Raw genomic sequence first — 18,733 nt, forward strand, 5'->3', positions numbered from 1 at the left:
GTTTCTTACTAATGCGAAGGGATACATAACTGGCATCGGCACCGGAATCAAATAACACAGAAACATAACGATCATCAAGTAGGAACTTACCCGCCACGACGTTGGGGTCGTTCCTTGCTTCTCCAGCTCCAATCACGAAAACTCTTCCCCTTGCATTCCCAGCATTGTTGTTTTGCTCATTGTTCCCAGCTCCCTGATTATTGTTGCGATTCTGATTCAGTTCAGGGCAATCCTTTCGCATGTGCCCTGTTGCCCCGCATTTAAAACATGCTCGGTTGTTTCCCTGTTGTTGTTGCTGTTGAGGTTGTTGCTGATTCTGCCTTGCTGGGAACTGACTTCTACAATCCTTGGCTTCGTGCCCCATCTTATGGCATCGCTGACACTGACCCTTGTTACATGCCCCATTGTGGTGCCTGTTACACTTGTTGCACTTAGGGTAGCTTCCCCGGTAGCCACCCTGTTGCTGAGTGCCTTTGTTGTTGTCAGTTTTCCTTTGCTGGGCTGGGGCCTGAGTAGAGTTAGCATCTTTGCCCTGATTTCCATCCCACTTTCGTTTACCATCACTAGAAGTTCCTTCTGCAGCACTGATCCTTTTGGGCAACCTGCCCTCCTCCACAGCCTGGTTAGTGAGTTTGTGGGCAAGACGAACCACAGGCTGTATGGCAGTGAGGTTGGCCGAGGTTACATGGCTCCTGATTTCCGGGACTAAGCCCTTGATGTACAATTCGATCCTTCGATACATGGGTCGGGACATGTTCGGACAAAGAGCAGCATAGTCGTTAGACAGCTTGGTGTAGGTCTCAATCTCTGACCCAACCATCTTGAGTTCATAGTACTCGTCCTCGAGTTTGTGGATGTCATCCCTGTGACAGTACTCTTCCTTGATCATATCCTTAAAATCTTCCCATGCAGTAGCATTTGCAATCTCCAAACCAAGCATTTGAATTTGCGCCTTCCACCATGAAAGTGCGCTTCCCTCAAGAGTACCAGTAGCAAACTTCACCCAATTAGCAGGGGGACACTCGCAGACAGCGAAGACAGCTTCGACCTTCTCGATCCAGTGTAGAAGACCTATGGCACCCTCAGTGCCACTGAATGGAAGAGGCTTGCAATCCATGAAGGTCTTGAAGGTACAAACACGTGGTTGCACAGGCGCAGGCTGACATGTTGTGAGGAGTGAAGCGAAATAGGTTTAGAGGCGAAAAGACGATGTGGCGGTAGGATCTAAACATCCTAAAACAACGAGCTTACCTATAGGGTGAGCTGCGAAAGCTGCAGCCACAGTGTTGAGCAGGTTAGTGAACTGAGCCTGAGTCATGTTGACGTTTCCTCGTCCGCGTCCACTCATTGTCTTCATAACCAGAAAACATAGTATGAGTGTGGTGTCGTAACATAGCGAGAATAAGATAGAAGAGAGGAGACGTATCTATCTAATCAGGCAGACTAGTACGTATAGTAAAGCAGAAAGCATAAGACAACTAAGCGAGTAAATATGGGTCCGAGCTATGAGGTCAGATAAGTCGAGCCTTGTACTTGGAGTGTAGTGTCGTCACGAGTCACGGGTTATAGTCTGGTTTTTCTCAAAAAGATTTTCCCCTTTTTAAAACCAAGTTCACTATAACCAATGGCTCTGATACCAATCTGTCACACCCCCAAAATCCACCTGCGGATAACACCCGCTTCGAGGGCGTGACTGACCAGGATCCAGCCACCAATTATACTGAATAATTAAGTTCATAACAAAAGTAATATTTACTAACCATAAGATTAGCAAATATCAAGTCCAGAGTTTAGGGTTTCAAGTTCAAACAGTAATAAGTAGCGGAAGCATAAATAAATAGTTTTAAACAATGTTCATAAGGTAAGCATGATAAATGCCCAACACACGGGCAGACGACCACTACACATCCCAAGCAGCTGCTCCAGTCACTGGCCACCTGCAAAGCATGCAGTAAGGGGGTCAACAATAATGCTGAGTGAGTTCACTAGTTGTCCAGTTTTAATTACCAAAAACTCGTTTCACCAGTTAATTTATCCGTTTATACATGCCATGGGGAGCTACCCCAAAAGTTAGCGACTAAACTGTTTTTCCAATACCGAACACTAGGTAACCGTTTGCGTTTCCGCAGGATGCCCCGATGTCAATGTTCTATCATCATTGACGGATGCCTGAGTACATTAGTTCACGACCGATCCCATACCATGGCACGGTGTGAGGTTGGTAAAACCTAAATAGCGCTATCAACTAATAACCCGTTCGCCTGGCCCCGGCGACTAATCGGTATTATGTAGTAGGGACTTGAGTGATAGAGTTGCGTTTAGTGCCGTTGGTTGCATTCAGTATAAACAGTAATTAACTAAAAGGTTTCCCAATACAAGGGAAGGAAAAGTAAGTTTGTTCCCAGTAACTAGGGAAGGAATGTAAATGGTGTCCCCTTTACAAGGGGATAGGGTTGTTTTAGTCTTGTGTCCCAAACCACCGGGACGCATGCTTTTAAGTTGTGAACTCACCTTGGGTTGCTCGGTAGATATTTTTACCCGGTCAAGTATGTTGGTCACCACGTCCTAACATGGTTACCAAATATGGGTCAAGTCGGGTACAAGTAAACACATAGCGAACACGTATGGCAATACACATAGCAAACACGTATAACATGCAATACACAACGGTTGGGTTATTGGGTCAGCCCTAACACACAATCACATAGCCCAGTCAACAGAAGCCCAACAGTCAAAGCCCAATAACACCAAAATAGTCCAGTCGAGACAAGGGTGGTTGCGACTCGCAACCGAGGTTACGACTCGCAACCGAGGTCTCGGTTCATCACGTTTTGGTTACGACTCACAACCAGAGGTTCCGACTCGCAACCGGCGGTTCCGACTTAGCAGCAATGGTTACGACTCGCAACCGGATCCAATACGCGTTGATTGCGACTCGCAACCGGGAGATCTCGACAAGACTTGGTGTGGTCTCGAGTAGCAACCAAAGGTTGCGACTCGCAACCGTGATTACGTGCAGCCAATCTTCTAGAACCTGTGCAGTGTACTATCCAATGATATTGCATTTTCATGTAATTTGTGTACCATGCCCACTAAACATGTTTTGTTGTCTGAATATACACCAAAACAGATCAAACAAGCAGAATTTCAAATATTCATCATGTTCATAACATATTCAAATTGTTCATCAAAATCACCAATTGTTCATCATGAAAGACTATCCTTTAACCGACCCAAAACAAGTATTTTCCACCTTTCATTTGCAATAATATCGGCATTTCTAGCAGCCCTACGTTACACACATCCAAAACATTCGAAGCATGCCAAGTTGCCCAACTAGATTTCATACTTGATCCTATTTCTAGCATGTATGACACAAGAACATATAAACACATAATATTCACCCTAGCTTATATCTATATCATTTAGTTATTTCAAGTCATGCATTTAGCTCACACAACACATTGTTTGATTTATCATAACAATCTATCACCTTCAAAATAAACCAACATCCAACTACTCAAAATAGTTTAAGCATCAAGAACCATCATTTTGAGGCAAACAACTATAGTATACTAACCGGTTAGATGTAAGGGTGTGAAGATCCGATGAATCGACTTTCGGGTGGTGATCTTGAGCTTGATCCGGGGGTCTTGGTGTCTCCGGTTGGTTCCGAGTAGGAAGAGGAGATGAGAGGAGGTTGATGGTCTTAGGGTTTTAGGGTTTAGTGAGGAAGAAGGAGTGAGTGAGGGAGAGTGTTGTAAAAATGGTTAAGGGAGGGGAGGGTTGGTTTATATAATGTCACAAGTGGGCTTAGGGGTTTCCGGGTTGGGTTCTCGGTCACAAGGCCCTAACCGGCCCAACTGCTACTGTTCACTCGAGACCGAGCATGGTCTCGAGTCGGGTTTCGGCTCCTATATATATAACACACACACACACATATATATATATATATATATATATATATATATATATATATATATATATATATATATATATATATATATATATATATATATATATATATATATATATATATATCTATACGTACACATATGCACCCAACACGTAATAACAAGTAATTCATAATTTTTCACTTAATAGTTTATGTACACACATGTTACATCGAAAGGTTGTCCGGGAAAATCCGAAGTGTCACAACTAAACTAATACATCAGATCTGAAACATATCGAATCAACAATTCTCGACAAAACATCAATTCAGATCTGTACTTAGATTTAGCCGATTTTATCTATGAAAACTGTTCAAAATATTTAGATTTGTATCGAAAATTACCAATTCAGCACCGAAACTCAAACATAATTTATCAAATCAGTTAGAACGAACAAAATTCAATTCGAAACATATCTAATCAGCTCAATTCTTGTTCAAAACACATCACCGCAATGATATACAAACAACTGAACTGTTTACACTAGATCAACAACACATCGAAAATCAACTGAACCAATCTGAGATCATTGTAAACTTGTTTAAACAGTTTGATAATCACACTGAATCAAATCGAAACAGTCCTAAAAGGAAACGACACTTACCGGAGAAAGTTAAGAAGATCGGGGCTGTCAGAGTACACAGCGACCGGAGGGGTCGCCGGAGACGTCGGCTCCTTCTTCTGTCTCTGCTTCGTCGCTGACGTCCAGCACCTGTCGGAGCCCCACGGTGTTGCTGCTGCTGTTATCTCTGCTCGCCCGCCACATCACCTGTCGGAGCCCCACGTCCAGCACCTGTCGGGGCCACCGTACGGGACCGTCGTCGTTGCCGGAGAAGCGAACGACGTCGGATTTGAATTGGTTGAAGTGTGAAGTGGAAGGTGTGAGTGATTGGTCCAACAGTCTGGTGGTGAAGAAGGTGATGGCGATGAGAGCTAGGGCTCCGATCTATTGTGTGCGAGTGAAGGAGTGGAAGAGAGGATTTTTGAGGTAGGTGAAAAATGGTGGGTTTAGTGTGCAGAGGTTTTTTGAGGAAGATGAAAAATGGTGATAAATGAGAGAGGAGAGAGTATATAAAGAGTCAGTTGCTTTAATTGTGGAGAGAGGGAAGATTTGACATTTGGGGAAAATGACCAACATACCCTTTATGTTGGCATAACCTGATTGGTTGAGAGTGGTTCTCACGGTTCTTACAACTGGAGGTGGTTTTCATTTTAGCGCTCCCCTATATATATATATATATATATATATATATATAGGGGGCTGCTAGAATGAGAACCACCCCGAGTTGTAAGAACCGCGAGAACTACACCCCACGGAGCGACGTTCGCCATGATTTTTTTTTTACAAGTAGATGTGTGTATTATAAACACAGCCGTAAAAAATCATAGCGAACGGCTCTCCGTGAGGTGTAGTTTTTTACACCACAAGTTTGGTGTTTTTTAATTTTTTTTCTTTTTTCTTTTTTTTTTTCACCAAACTTGTGGTGTAAAAAACTACACCCCACGGAGCGCCATTCGCCATGATTTTTTACGGCTGTGTTTATAATATACACATCTACTTGTAAAAAAAAATCATGGCGAACGGCGCTCCGTGGGGTGTAGTTCTCGCGGTTCTTACAACTCGAGGTGGTTCTCATTCTAGCGGCTCTCTCTATATATATATATATATATATATATATATATATATATAGGTGAAAGATAAAACGAAAACCCACTTGAGTTGAGAAACCTCAAGAAAACCCTATGTAACATTTATATTTTTTTCTAAAAAACAAGGAATGTAACATAAATGTACTTGAACATTTTTATAAAAAAATGTAAAAAACGCTTACTACTTTTTTTAAATGTTTAGCATTTGTATATATATAAGTTAGGGTTTAAATAAGAACGCGAAATATCGGGTAGGATTTAAATTTCTTATCATGGTGTAATCATGAGCTTGAAGGATTACTGGGTACACAAACATCAAGGAAACACAAAAGAGTTGAGAGATATTTTAATAGGAGTTACTTATTTTTTTAATCCCCATTAATTAGATTATTTATCTTGTTAGCTGCAAAATGGTCACTTATAATTAACCGTTAACTTCCAAAGGCTAATGAAAAAAGACGAAATAACATTATATATGAGGTTTTAGCACTATGGATCCTTGGTTAAATCATAACGGGATTTATATAAATAACTATCAGATATCGCGTATCTAACTCTAAACAAATTCTATATAATAATGTTTTTGTATGGATTAAATCAGGTTCGTATATGATGTTCAATAAATTAAATATTTTACATAATTGTATTGAAATCGGCAATGTTAGACTAAACGGGGAGGCACGGTTGATCTCAAGGGGTGGTTGGAGGAGATCTATTAAACCTTAGGGTTCTAGTCGTATTATTAGTATAGTTATATTAATGATTGTTCAGATAATGTTAAGTTGTTTAGATAAGTATGAAGGTATCCTAGTCCTAGTTTAATACGTATTATTAGCAGTATAAATAGGAGGTCTTATTTATGTTTCTGTATTCAGTGCTTTCATTAATAAAAGAAAAAGAGTCGAACGTTGTGTTCAATCCCTTGTGTTCTGAGTCGCGTGTTCACGGAAGAGTCTGGCTGGTTCGGGTTGGGTCGATATCGCAACAAAGTGGTTTCAGAGCCTATAAGGGTGTAAGGAGTGGTTAAACACTTGAGAGTGGCAAACTAAAAAATCAACCAATGAGAGTGTGACATGTCAATCAGTGAAAAATGTTTAAACTTTGGTGAAAAGTGTTGGCAATGGTTTAGAAATTTGGTAAAGTGGTAAACTTTTTAAATAAAAAAAAGGAAAAAGATGTGATTGGTTGAGATTGGAATGGACCCCACCCCACACCCCCCTCTTTCTCTCCTTCCTCCTTCCCCGCGTCGGTAATGCATCACCGATTTCCCCCCCTTTTTCGGTAAAATGAAATCGGTAACCACATTGGCAGTGGTTTACCGTTCGGTGAAATGGTTTGCCGCTCGGTGAACTTTCCCCACTCCGTATACCCTAAGATCGAAGGCTCAAATCCGCTGCAAAGGAGAAGACCGATCGCAGGACAAGACCGATCGCAGATCAAGACTCGTAGGAAGAAAACAAGGCAGAAAGCATGGCTGATTTACAGATGGGTGGAGGAATCAAGAAGCTAAATCAGACAAACTACAAGACGTGGATGACATGTATGAAGTCCTGTCTGCAAGGACAGGATCTCTGGCAAGTCACGAATGGAACCGAGACCCGGGTACCCACCAACGACATAAACGGAGCAGTCGGGAAGTGGCAGATTAAGGCGGGTCGGGCGATGTTTGCTATAAAGACAACCGTAGAGGAGGAGATCCTTGATCATCTTCAAGATATTGAACATCCAAAGACAGCCTGGGATACTCTTGAATCGTTATTCTCAAAAAAGAATGACGCTCAACTGCAGCTACTAGAAGGAGAATTGTTCACAGCCTCTCAAGGTGACTTAACCGTGGCCCAGTACTTCAGGAAGGTAAAAAACTTGTGCAGAGAAATAGGAAACCTCGATGCCCAATCAAAAATAAATGAATCACGGTTGAAACGGATTCTAATTCATGGTTTAAAACCTGAATACCGCAGCTTCGTTGCTGCGGTTCAAGGCTGGGCGACTCAACCGAGTCTGGTGGAATTTGAAAATCTTCTGGCAGGTCAAGAAGCGCTTGCAAAACAGATGGCAGGTGTCCAGATCAAATCTGATGAAGAAAAGGCCCTTTATGCAGAAAAAGGAAAAGGTCGAGGAGGTAATAAACCATGGAATACAAACGAAAGTAATGATAAGTTTAAGAAATCTGATTCAAATAAAAAGAAGGAAAGCGATGTAGAAATTTCAGGAGACCGTAAGGGCAAAGGTAATCGCAGGTTCCCTTTCAATTGTTATAATTGTAACAAACGTGGACACATGGCGAAAGACTGTAGGAAGCCAAAAGTAGAAGGGAATGTAGCCACGGTTACCGAGGAGGAGGAAACATGGGACGCAGAAGCAATGGTGGCTCAAGTTATAGAAGACACGGCTTTAACGGTTACCACCGAGCTCAAGCCCAATAGTTTCGGAGATTGGATTGCTGATTCCGGGTGTTCTAACCACTTAACCGGAGACAAGGAAAGGTTAACCAAAGCAAAACGATACATGGGAAATCATGTAGTGGTTATTGCCGATGGATCAAAACACCAAATCTTAAACATAGGAGAGGTAAAATTTCCAAGCCATGGAAGGGAAAAGGAGTTTTTAATGGAAGATGTCTTTCATGTACCCGGTATGAAAAAGAACTTGTTATCCGTTCCACAACTCACGGCGACAGGAAGGTACGTTCTTTTTGGCCCCAATGATGTATGTGTCTTCGATAATTTTGAGACAAACTCGGTTCCTACCTTGAAAGGAAAACGAAAAGATAATGTTTATGTTTTATCCGCTGAGTTGGCATACGTCGACAAAGCAAATAACAATCAAACTGCAGAATTGTGGCATGCTCGTCTAAGCCATGTCGGTTATGATCGGCTTGAAGTAATGATGAAAAGAGAGCTGGTTCGCGGTTTACCTCAGTTCACAATTTGCAAAGAGATCGTGTGTGCCGGGTGTCAGTATGGCAAAGCACATCAGCAACCATATGACACTTCGAATTACAAAGCAACAATGCCACTCGAATTGGTTCACTCAGACGTGTTCGGTCCAGTGAAACAAGCATCGGTCAAAGGGTTAAGATACATGGTTACATTTATTGACGATTTCTCCAGATTTACTTGGGTTTATTTTCTAAAGGAAAAATCTGAAGTATTAGAAAAATTCAAGTTATTTAAAGTAGAGGCTGAATGATTAACTGGAAATCGAGTTAAGTGTTTAAGGTCCGATAATGGAGGGGAGTATTTAGCATTTACTTTTGACAAGTATCTAAAAGAAAATCAGATTCGGCGTTAACTTACTTGTCCAAACACCCCGCAGCAAAACGGTGTCTCTGAAAGAAAAAATCGCCATCTTGGAGAAACGTGCAGGAGCATTATGCACGCAAAGAATGTACCAGGGAGGTTCTGGGCTGAAGCTATGCAAACTTCTGCTCATGTAATTAATCGATTACCGCCACAAAATAAGGGCTATGTGTCTCCATACGAAAGGTTGTTGAAACGAAAACCAAATGTAACACACTTTCGAGTATTTGGGTGTGTGTGTTACGTGTTCGTACCAAATCCATTAAGAGATAAGATGGAAAAGAAGGCAATCCGGTGTATTTTTGTTGGGTATGATACCGAAAGGAAAGGGTGGAGGTGTTGTGATCGAGTAACACATCGGTGTTATGTCTCAAGGAATGTGGTCTTTGATGAGAATTCGTCATGGTGGTCAGAGAACAAAGAAACACTACCAGACACAGAATTAATAAAAGAAAGGCTCGAAGCAAATATGGTGAAGTTAACATTTGATGATGATGAATCCGCCATTGAAGTTGATGCCGAAACAAGCCAAGATCCAAGTCCTAGTCAAGAACGTCAAAGTTCATGGCAAACTGGTATGTCTAACCAACGTAATGGCGCGGATTCAGGTTCTGCAACGCCTGGTCCGAGAAGATCCACTCGGGTATCAAAACCAAACCCAAGGTATGCGGCAAATGTAGCAATCACAGAAGTGGAAGAAATAGAACCTGAAAGTTATGAAGAAGCCCGTGATCAAATAAAATGGAACCTTGCGATGCAAGAAGAGATTGAAGCTATGAACCGGAATCAAACTTGGTCTTTAGTACCCAAGCCTGAAGAAGCAAGACCGATAACATGCAAGTGGGTATACAAGATTAAGCGCAAGCCTGACGGATCAGTTGAGAGATATAAAGCAAGATTAGTGGCACGCGGATTCTCTCAACAGTATGGTATTGACTATGAAGACACGTTCAGTCCCGTAGCCAAGATAACTACAATACGGGTAGTAATAGCGGTAGCGGCTAGCAACGGATGGAAACTGCATCAGATGGACGTAAAAAATGCGTTTCTCTATGGCGATCTAGATCATACTATCTATATGGAGCAACCGAAAGGATTTGTAAGTGTTACTTCTCCTAATTATGTGTGTAAGCTAAATAAGGCGATATACGGTTTAAAGCAATCCCCAAGGGCGTGGTTTGGGAAGATGGGAGAATTCTTACAATATAATAACTATGAGATGTCGAAGTCTGATGCAAGCATGTTTATCAAGTCAAATGGGTCAAAATTTGTGGTAGTGCTGGTATATGTAGATGACTTGATAATAACCGGAAACGATAATGAAGGCATTAACCAATTGAAGCAAAACTTGTGTATTCATTTCCGTATGAAAGATTTGGGAAAACTCAGTCATTTCCTTGGTTTAGAACTAAAGTATGAAGAAGGAGCAATAATTCTTCATCAGCAACGCTATTGTGCAGATTTGTTAGCTCGGTTTGGCATGATAGATTGCAAGCCTATTGAAACTCCTATGGATAGTGTGGTGAAACTAAGCGCTGATAGTGGAAAGGAACTGGCTGACCCGACTATGTATCGACAAATAGTTGGTAGTTTGATATACTTGACATTAACTAGACCCGACATAGCATTTGAAGTAGGTGTGTTAAGTCGTTATATGCAAAAACCCCGGAAACCACATCTAGATGCGATACGACGTGTGCTAAGGTATGTAAAGCACACGATAAATCTAGGCGTGAAGTTTAATAAAGGCGAAGAGTTAAGGCTGGTTGGATTTTGCGATGTTGATTATGCAGGAGACTTAGACACTAGAAGGTCGACAACAGGGTATGTGTTTAAACTGGGTCAGGGAGCTATTGCTTGGTGTAGTAAACGACAACCCACGGTGTCCTTGTCGACTACCGAGGCAGAGTATCGGGCTGCTGCTATGGCAACTCAAGAAGTGGTATGGCTACGACTTGTTTTAGAGGAACTAAAGCAAAAGGTAGATGATGGTGTAGTGCTTTACTGTGACAATTTGTCAACAATATATTTAGCAGAAAATCCGATGTTTCATGCAAGGTCTAAGCACATTGAAGTTCACTACCATTTTGTCCATGAGAAGGTTTTGGAAGGCAAAGTTGATCTGAAGTATGTGAACACTCATCAACAAGTAGCTGATATGTTTACTAAAAGTCTACCAGGTGAAAAGCTCAAGAAGTTTCGAAGCGAGATTGGTTTGAATGAAGTCAACATTGAGAGGGAGTATTGAAATCGGCAATGTTAGACTAAACGGGGAGGCACGGTTGATCTCAAGGGGTGGTTGGAGGAGATCTATTAAACCTTAGGGTTCTAGTCGTATTATTAGTATAGTTATATTAATGATTGTTCAGATAATGTTAAGTTGTTTAGATAAGTATGAAGGTATCCTAGTCCTAGTTTAATACGTATTATTAGCAGTATAAATAGGAGGTCTTATTTATGTTTCTGTATTCAGTGCTTTCATTAATAAAAGAAAAAGAGTCAGAACGTTGTGTTCAATCCCTTGTGTTCTGAGTCGCGTGTTCACGGAAGAGTCTGGCTGGTTCGGGTTGGGTCGATATCGCAACAAATTGAAGATGTTATAAAGATGTCATCAACACGGGCTATATATACCCTTTAGCTATACTTCAAATTCACGCAATTTAATAGACATACATCGATCTAAATTTGTTACAAAAATGTCTGTGAAACAAGAGGATGCTAAGCGCCCCACAACAATATTTCCTCCAAACGTTTGGGGAGACCAGTTTCTTGTCTATGATCAGGTATTTGTACTTTTATTTAAAACATAACTGGTATATCTTTCAAAATCTAAAGCAAAATCAAAAGCCAATCATCATCAAACGATACGATCTTTTACATATTCTGCGCATTTATATACTATGACTGTAACTTGTAAATGATCCCTTCGATTGGATTTGCAAACATTGTAACAATCATTTGTTTGTAAATGAAGCAAGAAGATCAAGGTGCGGGCTACTCCCCGAAAATGCCCCGCCCCTAGGTTCATTTGTCGTTGGGGCTAAAAAGATTCCTTGCTCGTTCCTAGGTCTTTTATTCCATTATTTTGGATCGCCGTATTATTTCACTCACTGAGTTCTGTAATTCATTTCTCTTTTCTGAATAGTTGGTTGTGTTCGATGATTGATGGGTAGTCTTAGATTTAGGTTGTTTTTCAAAATATGCACAAATCTTTTTAGGTTAGGTGATGTAAGCTTCATTCTTTGGGTCCATATGGCTGGTAGGGGTAGCATTGACTATTGGAGTGAGCCAATCCTTTCTTTGGTTCTTTATAGCAGATAATAAGTATAAACTCTGGGGGTATGAGTGCATGATTCTTTCACCCACAAGCTTAGAGAAAGAGACCGAAGGAGGATATGAAAAATCCGCTAATTCCCTAGCAACTACCTAACTCAAAAGAGCAAGTGCCGACTCATCCTACTGGTTAAAGCTCTTAAGGTTAGTGTTCGAGGTTTGATGGCCTTGACTTTCCAGTTGAAAATTGTAAGCGGAAAGAGGCTAATCCTAATTAGGATAGGCTGAGCTTGACTAAAAGTACGATGAAGGGTCAGAGCTGCGGGAAAGAACTCGACTAAAAGAACTCACTTTCACGGACTAAAAGGCTGTCCCTAAAGTGGAGAGCAAAGAGCTCAAAGAAAAAGGGAAGAAGGAAATATTGCGAGCTTTGGATACTCCTGCAGAGCATACCAATTTGTTAAAACTGGTAGATGCGGTCGAACGCCTTGGCATTGACTATCATTTTGAGGAGGATATTAATCAAGTCTTGCAGCACTTGTATGATACATACGGTGACAACTGGAATGGTGGGGCTACTTCTGTTTGGTTTCGAATCATGCGACAACACGGATTCTTTGTTTCAAGTGGTTAGTGTGAGTTACGTTAAGGTTATTTATCATGATGCAAAAGAAGCTAATATTTACGTCTCTTGTGAAATTAAACAGATATTTTCAAAAGCTACAAGGGTAAAGATGGAGCCTTTAAGGATCCATTAAAGAATGATATTGAGGGTTTACTTGAGTTGTACGAGGCAGCATATCTAAGGGTCCCTAAGTCATACTGGATGAAGCCCTTGCATTCACAAGAGGTCGTCTTGAAAACATTTCAAAAGATACTTCTTTGAGCAACTCTAAACAAATACAAGAAGCCCTAACACAACCTTTGCATAAAAGGGTGCCAAGACTCGAGGCGGTGCGCTACATCCCTTTTTACCAACAACTCACTTCTCATAACGAGTCTTTAATAAAGCTTGCGAAGTTAGGGTTCAACCAACTTCAATCACTCCATAAGAAAGAGCTCAGCCAAATTTACAAGTACGCCATCCATTCCTTAAATTACAATTCAGTTCATCAATATATATCAAACATGAGATACATATTTTATTTTCCTTAATAACTATAGATATTGTTATATATCTCATGGATGTGGAAATGTTTTATTAATTAATTGTAGGTGGTGGAAAGGTTTCGATGTGCCAACTAATATACCCTATGCCAGAAATAGATTAGTTGAATGCTACTTTTGGTCATCATGCGTCTATATTGAGCCTCGATATTCTGAGTCTAGAATGTTCTTAGCTAAAGTTCTTTCAATGGAAACACTTCTTGATGACACTTATGATGCATATGGGACTTTGAAAGAACTTGAGATCTTTACCGAAGCCATTAAAAGGTATATGAACCAACATTCACCTTGTTATCCATTGAAAATATATATATATGCTACTCAAATATCTTAAGTAATAACACAAATGCTTCTTAGATGGTCAATTACATCCATTGACGGTCTACCGAGGTGTATGCAACTTATATACCAAATGCTCCTAGATTTGTATGGAGACATGGAAAAAATATTGATAAAGATGGGACAGGCACATCATCTTAACTATATTAGAGAAGCAGTAAGTTTCCATCACATTGCAGTTGTAATGGTTTCTTTTTGCGAGATTGTTTTACTTTGTTTCTATGCATTCCCTTTAACTTTTGTATATGTGATTTTAAGGCAATTACTCCTACTATTTACTAACTAGAGAGAGAGAGCGAGAGATTGATGTGGTTGCGTGTGGTTGTGCCTATTGTTATATACAGATGATGGAATACATTGGATGCTACATGAAAGAAGCTCGATGGGCAAATGCTTGGTACATTCCAACAGTGGAGGAGCATAAAGAAGTTACAACTGTTAGTAGCGGATATAAGTTTACTCTAATAGCAAGCTTTGCTGCCATGGGTGACGTAATCACAGACGAGACATTCAAATGGGCTCTCACTATGCCTCCCCTTGCGAGATCTTGTTGTGTACTTTGTAGGGTCATGGATGATATTGTCACTCACAAGGTACGACGTATATCCAACTCGTATCTTAGCAATGCTAAAACGTGATTTATTTGCTATTGCAATACAACTTGATAAATCTCCATCAAGAAATTTTGATGCTACTGGTTTTATATATACCTCAATGTCATGCGAATGATTTATTTTCTTTTACAACACTACCTAGTTATATATCATCCTTACTCTCTATAGCAAAATGGGATCAGACATACGGAATCACCAGTCTAGTTGCGACAAACTTTTACATATTTTTTTTTAATTTGTTCTATTGTCTATAATATATAAGTTTAGGAGTTACTCATTTATTGAATATTTGGAAAAAAAATAGGAGGAGCAAGAGAGAATGCATGTTGCCTCTGGTATTCAATGCTACATGAAGGAACATGACGTCACTGAGCAACATGTCTATGATTTGTTCAATGAAAAAGTTGAAGAAGCTTGGAAAGAAATGAATCTAGAGTCCTTGAGGTGTAAAGATGTTGAAATGCCTGTAATTATGAGGGTGATCAATTTGGCACGTGCTGTGGATGTCCTCTATAAGAATAAGGACCATTACACACATGTTGATGAAGAACTCATAAGCCATATCAACTCGCTAGTCGTGGATGCTATCGTTATATGAGTGCATGTCCTTATTCAGCTATCTTGGGGTGTTCTATGTGTTTTGAAGATGACCCTTTGTCATTGGCATATGATGGTTCGCGTGTGTTTGTTGGGTAATAAAAATTTGTCATGTATGTGTGATTTTTAATTGTGTGTTTGTCTCGAAGTTTGAGTAATAAAGCTTCATTTATGCTTCAACTTAACTGTGTTTCATAAACAAATATAAGGCAAATAAAGTTATGATAACGTCATACCACACATTGTCATTTGGAGGCAAAAAAACAAAGAGATCCGTGGGGGAGTTCACTTTTAACTTACAAATTGGGTTTACAATACGTGTATATATAATCTTTTGGATTGTTCTTGTAGGACTAATTTTTTGTATTAACTAGTTGTTTACCATGCGCGCGCGTTGCGGCGCGCTAAACCAAATCGTTCTATAAGAATGACAAAACATGTCAAATAACAAAAAGTAGCTTAAACTAAAACGTAACGTATTTTCGGTACCGGTTCGGCACCGGTGTTCACCGATTTTTACCCTCAAATACCGGTGTTGTACCAGTACCAACCGGTACCGAACCGTACCGTACCAGGTATATTCGGTACCGGTACATACTTTTGGGGATTTCGGTAACGGTATTTTCGGTACCGATTGGTACCGAGCTCATAAAATCCTGTAACAACGTAGCAATACAAGTAATTGCACAGTTTAGATTACCTTTTATACACATAGTAAGTAAACTGACTGACATCATTCTTCAAACGATTCGAGATAAACGATGCGTAACCAGTCATATCCGGCATCGTGGAGTGCATTAAAAAGGGAGCAATTGGACGATTGGATGCTGGGCTAGGTGTTTCTTGGAATGCCCACGGATTGTTCGGGTCAAAACCTCGATTATGAGGATTCATTTTTTCGTATTGTGCTTCGATGAGAATTTTTTTTAAAAATAAGATAGAGATCATTATAGAAGAGGTGGAGTAGTTGTGGTAAAAAAATAATAGAAGTGTGAGTATTTATAGTGAATAGATATTTTTTTTAAACACATAGCCGTTGGCCAACGGCTAGCCCAAACGGCTACTTGTCTTGGCCAATGAGATCCCACCATGTCATCTTGATAGCCCCGCCCAACGCCCGGGCTGAAACCCCCGCCCAAGAGGCCACGCCGAAACCCAAGCCCACCCGGGGTGGTGATTTGGGCGTTTGTACCCAACCCACGCCACAACCCCGCCCCATACCCCATATTCTAATATTTCCTAGATCTTTTTTTTTAACACATAGCCGTTGGCCAACGGCTAGCCCAAACGGCTACTTGTCTTGGCCAATGAGATCCCGCCATGTCATTTTGATAGCCCCGCCCGACGCCCGGGCTGAAACCCCCGCCCAAGAGGCCACGCCAAAACCCAAGCCCACCCGGGGTGGTGATTTAGGCGTTTGTACCCAACCCACGCCACAACCCCCGCCCCATACCCCATATTCTGATATTTCTTAGATCTTTTTTTTAACACATAGCCGTTGGCCAACGGCTAGCCCAAACGGCTACTTGTCTTGGCCAATGAGATCCCGCCATGTCATCTTGATAGCCCCGTCCAACGCTCGGGCTGAAACCCCCGCCCAAGGGGCCACGCCGAAACCCAAGCCCACCCGGGGTGGTGACTTGGGCATTTGTACCCAACCCACGCCACAACCCCCGCCCCATACCCCATATTATAATATTTCCTTGATCTTTTTTTTAACACATAGCCGTTGGCCAACGGCTAGCCCAAACGGCTACTTATCTTGGCCAATGAGATCCCGCCATGTCATCTTGATAGCCCCGCCCATCGCCCTGGCTGAAACCCCTGCCCAAGGGGCCACGCCGAAACCCAAGCCCACCCGGGATGGTGACTTAGGCGTTTATACTCAACCCACGTCACAACCCCGCCCCATACCCCATATTCTTATATTTCCTACATCACTATTGATTTAGTTTGTTTTAATTAATTGAAATCACTATTTATTTAATTAATATATATTGAATTTACTCTTCATTCAGTTTGTTTTCTATTATAATATAATATAATATAATATAATATAATATAATATAATATAATATAATATAATATAATATAATATAATATAATATAATATAATATAATATAATATAATATAATATAATATAATATAATATAATATAATATAATATAATATAATATAATATAATATAATATAATATAATATAATATAATATAATATAATATAAAGTATATAATATAAAGTATATAATATAATAGTATATAATATAATTTCAAAAGGAATAAACCACCACTTTTAGCGGCGACAGGCGAAATGTCGCCGCTATTGATCGATCCGCGTCCCGGAGTCTGAAACCAAACCCTAGCCGTTGATCCTTATCCTGATCTAACGGTTAGGGAGTTAAAGGGCATTAGCGGCGACAAGAGAATAGGCATTAGCGGCGCCAATTGTCTTTGCTAAAAGTAAATCCATGTGAAGCTTGAAAAGACCTGATCTCTGCCCTTGATGAGAGGATGATCCAACGGTTTGGGCTCCTTCCTGCTTTCTCTCCCTTAAAGAAACACAATCACCCACAAACACAATCACCAAACTCCATCATCTTCACCAACAACAACATGCTACCACCACCACCATTGGTCCGGCTGCACCACCACCACCACCGTCAAGCTCCGTCAACCACCGTGGAACCACCATCATCAAGCTCCACCACCACCATTATCAAGCTCCACCACCACCATTATCAAGCTGCACCACCACCGCCGTGAAGCTCTGTCAACCTCCGTTGAACCACCGTTGAACCGCCATCATCAAGCTCAAGTTCTGGCCAGTTTCGTTTTATTGTTCAGAAAATGTATAGTTATGTAAAGTTTTGCATAGAATTTGTATAGAAAATGTATTGTTAATGTATAGCTATATCTACAAGCTCAAGAATCCATTTTTTGAGATGAGAATTTGAATGAAAAGTAATGTAATCTTTAAATTTATTAGTTCTGACAAGTTCCGACAAGTTTTTGATAGCTATCTCCGGCAATCTATCTCAGGCGATCTTTCCTGCCAATTCTCCGGCAAGAGCATTAGCGGCGACAACGTCAATAGCGGCGCCAAACTAGGCAATAGCGGCCCAGCTATACCGGCGACCCTTTAGCGGCCACATGTCGCCGCTAAAGGTTAATAGTGGCAACAAAATAAGGCAATAGCGGCGATACCTGGTGCCGCTAAAGGTGCCCTTTTTGTAGTATGTTGATGGTTTAGTCTTCTAGCCCAAATCCCATATGACTTCCGAACCTGTTCTCTTGTAATTTCAGAAACTTTGACTCCTCTTTTGGCTGTCATTTTATACACCAGCGGGAATTCTTCTTTTAAAGCATTGTTGGTCAACCAAATATCTTCCCAAAATCTCACTTTGTCGCATTTCCATGCCTCACACCTAAGCTTTTGGTCAATACAAACATTGCTTTTCAAGAACTTTTTATACAACCCACCTATATTTTTCCACACCCTAATTATGGAATTATTTACCGGTATGATTCCGCTTTTCTAGCTTCTTCCATGAATCGCTTTTATAACCTTTGCCCATAGTTGGCCTTCATCTTCTCTCATCCTCCACCACCAATTTAATAAAAGTGCCAGGTTCGCGTCTCTTATACTGCCCAAACCAATCCCACCTTTCTTTTTCGATGCCACCATTTTCTCCCATCTTACCCATCGCATCTTTTTAGCGATACTACATCCACCCCAAATAAATCTTCACCTGATTCCTTCGAGCGTATTTATGACATTAATTGGCACTTTATATAGAGAAAGGTAGTATGTTGGTAAGTTACCAAGGACCGCTTTTGC

The 18,733-nt window shown here is 40.7% G+C and overlaps 1 pseudogene; it reads left to right on the forward strand.

Moving 5' to 3' along the window:
- Positions 1 to 11,601: 11,601 nt before the first annotated feature.
- LOC110939685 lies at positions 11,602 to 15,075 on the forward strand (annotated as a pseudogene).
- Positions 15,076 to 18,733: the final 3,658 nt, after the last annotated feature.

Source organism: Helianthus annuus, chromosome 15, assembly GCF_002127325.2.
Source record: "Helianthus annuus cultivar XRQ/B chromosome 15, HanXRQr2.0-SUNRISE, whole genome shotgun sequence".
NCBI lineage: Eukaryota > Viridiplantae > Streptophyta > Magnoliopsida > Asterales > Asteraceae > Helianthus > Helianthus annuus.